This window comes from Notamacropus eugenii, chromosome 2 (genome assembly GCF_028372415.1).
Source record: "Notamacropus eugenii isolate mMacEug1 chromosome 2, mMacEug1.pri_v2, whole genome shotgun sequence".
In the NCBI taxonomy this organism is placed as follows: Eukaryota; Metazoa; Chordata; class Mammalia; order Diprotodontia; family Macropodidae; genus Notamacropus; species Notamacropus eugenii.
In genome coordinates, this window is record NC_092873.1 from 420122449 (window position 1) to 420134878 (window position 12430).

Sequence of the window (12430 nt, forward strand, 5' to 3'; positions counted from 1 at the left end):
TGACGGCTAATCTCATTTTCACACTTAACAAAAACCAGAGTGTGAGCCAAAATTAAATGCACATTTCACATCCTAAAAAATGTCACTTAACCACTTTGGGCCCTAGTTTCCTCATCCATAAAATGGAAGAGAGGAGGAGAAAGGAAGCAAGGGCCAGACTGGCTGAGGTGATTTCTAATTACACAAGCAGGTCTAACAATTGCACTATTATAACCACGATAATAATAACTGATATTTATATAGGACTTGCAAGTTTGCAAAGTGTTTTATATTCATTATTTCATTTAAGCTTCATAAGAACCTAAAGAGGAAGAAACTGACAGTAAATATTATCCCTATTTTATAGAGAAGGAAACTGAGATTTTAGAAAGGGTAAGTCACTTGGCCATGATTATGTATCTAAGTGTCAGAGGTGAGATCTGTCAGATTCTTTTTCAGATCCTGTGGATCAAGGAGTTAGCCACAGAGTGGCATGCTCAGCTCCCACAAGTTAACTCACCAGGACCTTTGACCCCTCTTCCTTCTCTTGGGAGACACAAATGGGGACACACCCTGAGGTCATGAATGGGAAAGTGTGGGAACAGCTATTTGCAAGATACTCCATTAATAGCTAACTAGAGGGGCCAGAATTTTCAATTTTGAAAGAACAAAAGGTGAGAAGGCATGGACAGATGGATATGAGTCAAGTTGATGATTACAACTTATATAAGCAACTTCTATAATTCAGCTGCCGAGACAGCTCTGAAAGACATCCTGAAGGAAGATGATGATAATAATGGGGGGTAATTGTATTCCATAGTTAGGCACTAGAGCTGCAAGAGCTATATGAATATGATACCTCTTCAATAACTCAGTAAATGGGGATCTTGTTATTATGGTTACTCCTTCCAATGGTGCAGACTGAAACTCATCTCTGCTTTTTCATCCTGTATAATTCTTTACCATGTCCTCCCAAAGGGGGCTCAATGGTCCAGTAGACCTGAAATCAGGAAGTCTTGAGCTCAAATTTTCCTCAGATATTTACTAGCTGTGTGACCCTGGGTAGACCTCTGTCTCAGTTTCTCCATCTATAACATGCGGATAATAGCAGCATCTCTCTCCAAGGGTTGTTGTGAGGATAAAATGAGATATTTTTAAAGCCCTTTGTAAACCTTAAAGTGCTATGTAAATACTAATCATTATTATTTTTAATTATCATTAATTATCTGAAGGAGTTACATAAATTATCAGAGGCCTTTTTCTAGGTCACTTAAAATTCCACAAGTTACAGTTCGGTATTTGAATTTTCCATCTGTTGTTCTTCATTTCTTATTATATGATATCCCGAAAGACTTCCGTTATTGGCCTGGTGATGACATGTCTTTTGGCCAGCCTTATTGTGAAGAAGCTGGAAAAGGAATGGAATATGATTAATTTTTTTTTTGCCTGTAGCAAGTCCCAAGGGCCATCTATGAAGGTGTAGAGAGGTCATAGGGCTATGATCTACAACAAATGAAAGAGTAGCCACACCAGTGAAACTACAATTCCTCCAAGTATTGGAGAATATATGATACTTTACCATTTACAAAGATGTTAGAAATACTTTATGTAGTCACAGAATCTCATAACCAAAAGTACCTTCAGATGGAATCTAGTCCAACTGGTAACCAACTGGGAATTCCTTCTATAATGTTGCCTACAAATGGTAACCAATCCTCTGCTTGAAACTTCCAGTGATGGAGAACTTACTACCTTATGAGGCAACTTATTCCACTACTGGACAGCATTAATGGTTAGGCAAATGTTCTTCCTTATATTAAGCCCAAATCTGCCTGTCTTCAACTTCCATCCTTTGTGCCTAGTTCTGTTTTCTCAGACCAAAGCAAACCTAATCTATCTGGCACATGAATCTTTCAAATACTTGAAGAACACTGATTTCCTTTCCCTTCCCTTGCCTTCTCTTGTCTTCCTTTCTTCATGTTCTTCCTTTGATATGTTACCTTAGAGAAGTCATTAAATCTCTCTGCATCTCAATTTCCTCATCTTTATTAAAATAAGGGTGGTGGAACTACACAATGATCTAGAAGATTCCTTCCAGATCTAATGTGTTATAGTAATAACAAACTTCTTCTGATACTTCCAATAATAAATCCTTTTAGATTCCAAAAAGAGCCAAGACTCCTGGCAAAATGCACAGTAATACCTTACATTTGTAAAATACTTCATAGATTATGGCATTTTCATATCTGTTATCTGCTTTGATCCTCACCATTCCGAGATACTCAAGACAACTATTATGCCCATTTGACAGTTGAGAAAAGCAAAGCTCACAGGTACATACAATAAATGACGGACCTGGGACTGGGACCTCAGTCCAGACTCCCAGTTCAAGGCAATTCCCTCTATACTTACTCTATGGTGCTGGAGAGAGGCTCCAGGGCATATGCTGTAATGCTCCTGATTGGGCCCATATTCATGTGTGATCTGCAGAGGAAGGAGAAGCTCTGGCTTTAGTAATCTGTTCTCCTTGTCTCCCTGACCTGCCGCCTGATCTGCCCCAGTGGCCCCGTCTCACCTTCTGCTGTCTGATTTCAGGGCTAAGTGTTTTTAAGCTGCAGGTAGAAGCTCCACTGTAAATTATTCATTCTGAGAGTGAGATAATGCACCTGATACAGCCCACATTAACAATAAACAATGACAACATTTTGATAGTAGGTGTGCCATGCCCCAAAATAGCCTCATTTATCTTAATTTTGTGACTCCTTGTACGTACAAACAATATTCTTGTTCTTGGAGGCACTGTTATGGACCAAGACCTCTTCTCATTTAACACACATGATGTGTTATGGAACAGTGCAATGGAACAAACATGCCCAGCACTCTTAATTTTCCCTAACTGTTCCCTCGTGCTAGTTTAGTGCATGTATACACTATGTATACAGGCATGGGGAGCTGTCCATGCAGATAGTTCCCCTTTAATAAAAGGAGACAGGCAAATGCTTTGATCACAGCATTTATTGAAAGAACAAGAAACATATACATAACCCTAAATATGGTGGGGGCCAACTCCCCAGAAATGGAAGGGAACAAGTCAAATTCTAATGGCAAGCAATACTCCTCCCCTAGCTGATCTACAAGCTTTATAATTTTATTTGAGATAACTGAATATGGTTGGAAGGAAGAGAGGAGAAACATGTTAGAGGCAACCAAGTTAGCTGCAAAAGTTTCTTCCCTGTGGTTTTACAAAACGTCATTCCTTGTGGGGATTGTAACTCTACTCAAGTCAACACCTTGACAGACCCAGGAATCACTGGGGTTATTGAAAGCAGGATGGGACTCTCTGAGGAGGCAATTAAGCACTTTCCAGGTGGCCAGGGGTACCCTTTGTGCTTTTCAGATAGAGTGGTAGAAAGAGCAAACTTCTGATCCTGGAAACTATGCCATGGTTTGTCAGCCTGATAATTTGTCTAACCAGGAAGTTGGCTAATCCTGATTATAAAAAAAAGACGTTGCCAGCCTCAGTTAGGATATTTTCTAACTTGCTTCTTGTAGGAAATCTTGATAGACTGATTTTCCTAAAGTGTTCTGATCAAACTCTTCTCTAAACAGTTTTTAAATAGTTCCAGTGGAGAGCCAGTGACTTTGCTGATGGGGCTTCTCCTTTGATTGACCCAGTAGGGAAAATAACGAGAATAACAGTTTACATTAGATTTCATTCTGAGATTTGTAAACCTATTGACAATAGTCCCTCATTTGACCCTCACAACAACTCTGTGACATAGGTTTTATTATCATCTCCATTTTACAGGTAAGGAAACTCAGACAGAAAGAGCTTAAGTGCCCAGGAGGAGTCCCCCACCAACTACTTACTAGTGCCTACCCCATGGGGATAACTTTCCATTTATCTGTAAATATCTTTTTTGTACCTAATTAATTAATCAATAAAGATTTTTGTTGATTACTGTTTTCAGTTGTGTCTGACTTCTCATGAGTTTTCTTAGCAAAGACACTGGAGTGGTCTGCCATTTATTTCTCTGGCTCATTTTACAGATGATGAAATTGAGGAAAGCAAGGTTAAGTGACTCAGTCAAGGTCACATTGCTTAGTAAGTGTCTGAGGCCAGATTTGAACTCAGGAAGATGAATCGTACTGGCTCCAGACCCAGCACTTTATCCACTGAGCCACCTTGCTGCTACTATGTGTGAGGCACTATGTTAAGTTCTAGGGATACAAAAAGAGACAAAAGACACTCCCTGCCCTCAATACAATCTAATGGTAGGAGCTTATTTGCATGTTGTCTTTCCTATTAGAGTATAAGCTTTTTGGGGACAGGGATTGTTTGTCTTCCCCCTTTTTTATCTTTAAAATTTAGCATCATGTTTGGCACCTACTAAACATTTGAGAAAGCTCTTGTTGATTTGACTTGCTCAAGGTCAAGCAATTCCTAAGTGTCTAAGATAAGATCTGAATCCAAACCTTGGTGACTACAAGTCCAGTATGCTATTCATTACACCATGCTAGGCATCGCATTGAAGTCCCTAAACAAGAAGTCATGTGAGTCAAAATCTTCTTCTGACTCTGAAACACAATGGATGGGTTGGCCATTGACTGGCATTATCCGTTTCAGAACATGTGAGAGTCTAATCCATTTGTTGGAAATATCAACTAAAGAGTTGCCCATGGGCAGCACTTTGCTTCCCCAACTTAGTTTCCTCATCTGTGAAAACATAAGCCACATAATCTCTGCAGGTGTCCCAAGCCCTTGACCACAGACAATCGTTTTCTTTTCCTTCACTTACATATAAAATTAGCTTAATTTCAGCTCACTCAGATCCCAATTTTTTAAAATTTTATTTCAGACATATTCATTACTCTAACAGTAAAAAGTCATTGATCAGTCTGATTACCAAACAAGGTCCTTGTAGCCATTTTCACCCTGTTTCAACTGGTATGGAATTCTCAATCTGTCTTTAAAGGACAAACAACTCAACTTCCCCTTCAAACTCTCATCAGAAATAAATTCAATTTTCTTTCAGTCTCTTGCCTTTTCTAACCAGACCATTTTCCTTATAGGAAAGAAGTTGGAATGATGATAATGACAGGCACTTCTATATGAAATCCATAGAAAATAAGAGATAAACAATAATGATTGATAGTTACATAGTGCTTTCAAATTTATGAAGCACTTTGATCGTAACAAAACTTTGAGATAGTCAGTGAAAGGGTTTCCAAAATTCCTTTTTCTATATGAGAAGACTGAAGCTTTCCCATAGTCACATAGGTAGTAAGTGGCAGCATTGGTATTTGAACCCATACTATAAGATCATAGATTTAGAGCTAGAAGAGACCTTAGATGAAGAAACTGGGACTGAGTGATTTGCTCAAAGTCACTTTATTTCCCAGTTTCCTCACCTGTAAAATGGGAAAATAATAATAGCACCTATGCCAAGATTATTGTGAGGATCAAATGAGAGAATATATATAAGTAACTGTGCAAATCTTAAAATGAGATGTAATGTGAGTTATCACTAGTATCATTCGTTATTATTACTCATCACAATTATTATTATTATTATACCCTACTGGGTCAATGAAAACAAGGGAGCCCCATCAGCCAAGTAATAGACCCTCCATCTGAACTACTTAGGAACCAGTGCTAGTCTGTGTCTGAGGCAGAATTTGAAATCCAAGCCCAGGGCTTTATCCATTGTGCACCAAGGTCTCATGACAAAGTCCAGAGCTCTCAGAAGTAGGACGACAACTAAACTGGGGATGCCTCAGTCGCAGTTAGAAGTCCCCTCTTCATCTCATCTTATTTATGAGATGGCAAGACAGACACTAAGAAAACCAGGTATGATTACCCTTTCTGCCGTTAGCTGGGTGACGTTGGATCAACCACTGCACATGTGTAAATTTTAGTTTCCTCTGAAAAATGAGAGGACTGAACTTGATCTGATGTAAACTCTTTTCTAGCCCTGACATTCTGTGATTCGGGGATCTGAGAACAAATACCCCAACTTCGCAGTCTAATGTTGAGCTACACTTGGAGGAGTGTAAGGTATAACCCACTTGGAAAGTTAAAGGAATTGGAGTCATTCAGGCTGGGGAAGAGAAACTTCAGGAGAGCCTGTTAGAACTTGAAGGATCATGATTTTCTCAGTTGCTTACTCCCTCCACTGACATATATTGCAGCCCTTCTACAACAACCCCGTAAATTTTCCCCTCACAGCCCCCTGCCCAGTTCTATTTGCTTTTCAAATTTTCCCTAACCTCCTTTAAACAGGCCTCACAGACTCCCACTACTGTCATACTTTCTTCTATCATTGAGAAATGTCACCTAATAGGGTAAATTTCACAAAGGAGCTAAGAGATTAAGTGTTAACCCTTCCCTGGAGAAGGGCAATGCTTAATCCAAAGAAGTTAATCACTAACAGTGGAATTCCAGTTATCATTAACAAGGCCAATTCAATTATATAGATTCTGGAGGATTTAGGGAGATAGGTGAGATTTCTGAGTGTTCTTAAAATTACCCCATGTAGACAGACAGATGCTTTCAAACATAAGTCTCACCATCCCATTCCCCACTCTTCCATGAACCCTATCCTGTCTCCCAGCATCTCTTTTCAAATATTCTGACCAAAACTGCATGTGGTACTGAAGTGAACCCTGAAAAAAAGATCTGACCATGTGTAGTGACATCCTAGCCCTTGCTTGTTTTTGTTCTAACATCAGCATGCTTCTCTTTCTTGATTTTCCTGCTGTGAGAAAATATATTTTCTCCTCACACAGAGACCACAGCCCAGAGTGCCTCTATCTATCAGGCTAACTCTTGTTGGGGTGGATGAGAGGAGAACTAAAAGAAGGGCCCTTAAGTGCAGGGTGAGCCAGGATTATCGACAGAGACTCTCTCCCTCATAATTGGTCTCCAGACATACTCAAAGACTTGGAAGGCTGGGGGCTTTGAATATGAGCCACTCAGAAGGCTGTGTCCTGTGCCTAGTCAGCCATCACTCTCTGAGTGATGGGCTGCCACTCTGGTCGACTGTCAGCACTATTGTTTCAGCTTTCCCTAGGGACAAAAGCAATAGCCAAGGCAACCAGGAGCTCAGAAATAAATTCCAAGGGATACTTGGGGAGGGGGAAGAATTTTTCCTCAAACCATTCACACTCCCCTTCCCAAGCCTCTCATGGTAGATAAAGTGGGAGTGATCACTTATTTGGCTTGGAGAAATGAATATTATATTTCCCTAAGCTTTACTCCAAAAGAAATCCTTTCTTTGTATGTTGTAATAGCAATCTCTTTATGTATTTATTTATTTTTCTGATGTTAAATATTCACATTGTACTGTTGTTTTATATATATATATACATACACACATCTCTTTTTTATTATGTTATTATGTATTATTATATTTTATTATATCTGTCTCTTTACTGGTACTTATCTTGACATAAATATATTTTGTAGAATCTATGACTTTTCTCACAATTTAGTTAATATTTAACATTTATTATCATTATTTTGAGTCAATACAGACAAATATATACTTCCAAAGATTTAATGCTGCCCTTAGTAATTCATATACCCAGTGATGAACAAACTTTCTCCTCAGAAAAAATCTTCAACCCAAATGCCTAAGCTAGAGTGTTGGTGGCATTAACAAACCCTGAGAAGGTGGGGTGAATTGTAGATAGTAAGTCACTAACACATAGAGGGTTGGAATAAAAAATTTTTCACAGAAACTTCCAAATGTTTTCCTTTTAATTCTATGCTCCTATTTCTCAAAAATCCCTAATTCAGAATCTTGCTAAATTCAGAATTTAACAGAGCCGGGCTAACTTATATTTGTCCTACACATGGAAAATGAGAGCATGTGCTATACAGTCAACAAGATTGAATGGACAGTCTCTTACCTCCTTATGAGAATGCTTCAGCATTCATTTACATACAAACAATGAGAATTCTCATTAAAAATGATCCTTAGCTATTCTTAGAGAAGGTCTGGTAGAATTTTGCCCTAGCAACTCTGTTTTAGTCTAGCTTGAGTTCTGATGAGGGTTTTATAGTGGTATGATAAATTTAGAGTGGGAAGGGACTTTTGATCATTAGTCAGTTCCTTCATTTTGCTTATGATGAAAATTGGGCTCAGAGAGAGTGAGTTACCCAAAGTCACACAGTTAGTAAATTGCAGAGCCAAAATTCATATATAAATACTCAAATATAAATACTAAACATAGTGGTATTTTCACAGTATGACATGGCCTTCCTAGGCTGTGCTTCTTTTAAAAATATTTTCTAGTTCAGATACATCAATAATTCAGACTGTTTCTTTCCCCAATTTGTAAGGTTTAGCTATAACCCTATAACAGAATTTATGTACACTAGCAATGACTCCTTTCTTCCACCCAGTAAAAGGCCTGTATGCTAACATTTGGGCACAGCTGGGGAAGGAGAAGAGAAGCAGGAACTGTCCCTCAAAGGTGGGGGGAAATGGGGAGCTGCCTGGTTCTTAGCTATTGAAAAGGACTTGTCCAGAGTCATATTGTGAGACTGAGATAGAGCCAGAACCAGGTCCCAGGTGTCCTTATTCCCAGACCAAGGCTCAGGGGCTTTTCTATGGATAACTGCAAGTTTGTCTAGTCCAGCTTCTTATTATATGGAACCTGAGGGACCCAAAGTCACATAAGTAATAAATGCCAGAGCTGAGAGGTGCCATAGGTCTTGAAAATCCAGCTTCCTTTCCCTCAGAATCAGTGGCAGCCTCCTCTCCACTAGCTAATAACTCCATTAGTCTAGAAGCTGCTCTGAAATGTGTGGCTTATGGATTCATGGAAATGACTTACCTGCAAACTATTTTTATTAAAATTTTACCCTTATACGACTCCTCCCACAGCAATGATATCACTCATTTCACTACAAAATAAAACTTGTTACATGTATGATTTGGTTGGTTGATGTCCTTCCTTCTCGAAGAGGACCAAAATGACATCACTAAGTCACGTTACAGTGTGTGCAACTGTAGCTGATCAGACCAATATGAGTTCAGAATGTTCTACCACAGGTCAGGCACAAATAGTCCACATGATCCTTTGGGGTGGATTCTCTAAATTTTTGCAACTCTAGTTTCTTTTGATCTACTTCAATTCTGCTTTCCTCATAGGGTATAGCACCTTCTCTGATGAGAACATGCCATGCTCGGTGGTCCTATGCCAGTGCCTCCCATGTCACACAATCAATCCCAAAATTCTTAAGGGAGACCTTAAGAGTGTCCATGTATCTCTTCTTCTGACCACCGTGTGAACACTTGTCCAGTGTGAGTTCTTCATAAAATTGTCTTTTTGGTAAGTGCCAAAAGAGGAGCTCCTTAAATTTGAGGAGCTTATTATAGGGTAATGAGCCTTTGTCTGAGACTGATGATATCTCCCTGTGGAAGTCCATTGACAACTTCCTTGAGAAGATGAAAGAGAATACATAGGTTGGCTCAGGTTATTAGTGAGTGAGACCTATAAGTAGTCTTTCTTGCAGTCAGCCCTCCTTAATTTGAGCTGAAACCAGAGATCTAAGATCACATCTGTCCTGGGTGGGACAGAGAAATGTTAAGCCTGGACACAACCTCCTATGCCTAGAGGCATATGGCAATTGTCTGTGTCCACACTCACATGTTTGGAGAGGAGGATTTGTGTCCCCCAATTTCTTGGCACCAGTTACAGAGAGCTTTGAGAATCCAGGAACTTCAGTTGGAGGAGCAATAATTCCTCAATAGAACCGAACTTGGGGTTGGCATATGAAGAACCCAAGGGACCCAGACTTCTAGGGAATAAAAATGAGCTGTTCTTTCTCTTTGTGGAGAAGAGTCCTACACCTATTCTTAGAGGAACCTCAGCAAGTCACTGTCCCAAGGAGCAGGAGCAAAAGCTGTAGAATTTTCTCTGCTTTTACTATAAATTATTCAGACAGTACAGGTTTGATGAGAAGAGGGTGGCTTCTCTAGCAAACCAATATTAGTTCTCCTCCACTGAGGACTCTAAGCCCCTAAGGCAGATATTATCATAAAGCTAGAGACCTGGGGTAAAAGTGGGACGCTCTGAACATGGAGGTAGGGTGAGCAGTTGGCTTCTCTAACAATCCCAAGATTGTTTTGCTTCTGAGAGGAGTCTAAAACTCAGAGAGTCTTGAGGGTGGCATAAGCCCTGGAAAGAAGGTGGAACTTGGCCAGTAGGAAAGAATTTTGGGCTACTGTGAGTCATTTATGTCTTCTCTGAATTTTTTGTGGAAGAAAATCAAGACTATCCTACAACCATGAACCTTTTAAAGAGAAGACTCTTTTAGTGACATCTATTATGACCTAGACATAAGCTAAATTCCCAAAGGAAACTGCAAAGTGGGACAAAATCAGCCAAGGAGATATGATTTTGAGGTGCTGACCCAAGATTGTTCTAGAACAACAACAAAAACTCCTTCATTTGATCCTACTACAGCTCAAGCCGTCACCCTATATATCACCCCACCTCCACCAACATTTCTCCCCCTTTCAAATCTCCTTTTTAAAAGCTGAACACATTCACTGTCCTTATTTCTTCTAATCTCACTTCTCAACTCTGCAATCTGGCTTCCAACTTCAGCACTCAGCTGAAGATGCTCTTTCCAAAACTACCAAGTAACAAATAGTTAGAAAGATGGGCTGGTTTAGAGAAAGAAAAGAGTGAGAATTAGTATACTCTGATAGCTTTAAGCATGTTTTATAACTCTGATTTGTCCCATTTGGGAGGCCATGGTTATCTTTAGCGTAGGCTACCAATTGCAATATGGATGCTTATTCTCGTAGACTTATAATAACATTATCTTGAAAGGAGATGCCCCAAAGTTTTGCCTACCACTGTGACTCTAGAAAAGTAAATAACTTTTGGGCGTATAATTCATTCCTTGAGGGCAAAGACCAAATACATACTCCTTCAAACAGGAAGAGAGACCATGTGTCTAATCAAATGCATTGTGGGTATTTAGCATAAAAAGTCATACTTATTAGTCTTGGGTATCTTTCTCTGTCTCTCTCTCTCTGTCTCTGTCTCTCTGTTCTTCTCTTGTCTTTTTTCTCTTTCTGCCACTGTCTTTAAGTATTTCTCTGCCTCTCTCATTTCTTTGTCTCTATGTGTCTCTGTCTGTCTGTCTGTCTGTCTGTCTGTCTCTCTTTCTCTCTCTCTCTCTCTCACACACACACACACACACACACACACACACATATATATACAATTTATTTTAATTTTACTACATCTTAGACATGAGGCCACAAACCTAGCAAGCCTTTGTGGCTCAAGCATCTTTACCTTACTCTTGGGCTTTTTTCCTAGCCTACATGCGCTTCATTGGGTCAGTCAGACTTGTAACAGATGAGCTTTTACATCTTTTTCAGGCAGTTTCAGCAGAGCATGAGCCAGTCGAAGCTGATGGATGGGAAAGTTCACAAATGAAATGAGTTCAGGTGATCTTGACCTCCTCCCTGAGCCCTACATGAATCCACACAGTAAAACAGCAGTGTGCTGGCACCAGCTTCTCACTCTTACCCCAAGGCAAGCAGAAAAGGGACAGTAGAATAAAGGGATGTGTGTCCCTTGGGCCAAAATCAAGCACTTTGTTCCTTAATACAGGATGGTTGCTGCTATCAGGGGCTTTTGATGTAGCTACCAACCTAGTTGCAGGTGGCTCTAAAAAGAAGAAATGCCATCTTCTTTAAGTACCCAGTCTGTAATTCAGGGTCTTCTCCATAATATGGTCTTCTTTTACTCAGTTGTATCTCCACTTTAACCTTGTTTGAATACCTTCCTGGGTTTTTCCTTCTTTTATGGTGACATTTAATCTAGTCCAGGATTCTTATAACAAGGGAGAGCAACAAAAAATGTTTCACCTTCCAAGCCATTCCATTTGTTCTAGTGAGAAAAACTTTTCCTCCCCTCCCTTTATTTCATATTCCCACTTCAGATTCCATGTCTTCTTCCTTGTGACTTTACATTCCAAAATCAGATCCCACCCCTTATCCCTCTTCCATCTGTCTGACTTAGCCTCCCTTCAATACTTACATTCTCCATCCATTGAAGGCAGCCTCTTCACAGTAAATAAGCTGGGAGTTGACCTCTCCTCCTCAAAATACCTCCCTGGTTCCTCCTTGTCACCATTAGTGAAAAAAAGAAGTAGACACACAGTCAAATGACTTGACATCAGACCTGGATTCAGTCACTTAACAGTTGTAAAATGGTGGGCAAGTCACTTCAACCCTCTGAGCCTCAGTTTCCTCATCTGGAAAATGCTGATGATTAAATTCACCTTACCTAATTCACAGAGACTTCAAATAAAGGGCTAATCTAGGTTAGTCTACTGATTCAAGTTTAAAGTGAAGAGTGCAACAGAGCACTTGGAGATCATAAAATGCAAGGGAAAATAGCTTTATATGCAATA

The 12430-nt window shown here is 39.7% G+C and overlaps 1 long non-coding RNA gene across 1 annotated transcript; it reads right to left on the reverse strand.

Annotated features, from left to right (window-relative positions):
• Positions 1 to 350: 350 nt before the first annotated feature.
• On the reverse strand, positions 351 to 11865 carry LOC140524130 (uncharacterized). Its single transcript, XR_011973577.1, has 4 exons — positions 11667 to 11865; positions 11305 to 11421; positions 2392 to 2463; positions 351 to 1387 (listed from the first exon to the last, which is right to left on the reverse strand). It is a non-coding gene; the product is annotated as an uncharacterized lncRNA (long non-coding RNA).
• Positions 11866 to 12430: the final 565 nt, after the last annotated feature.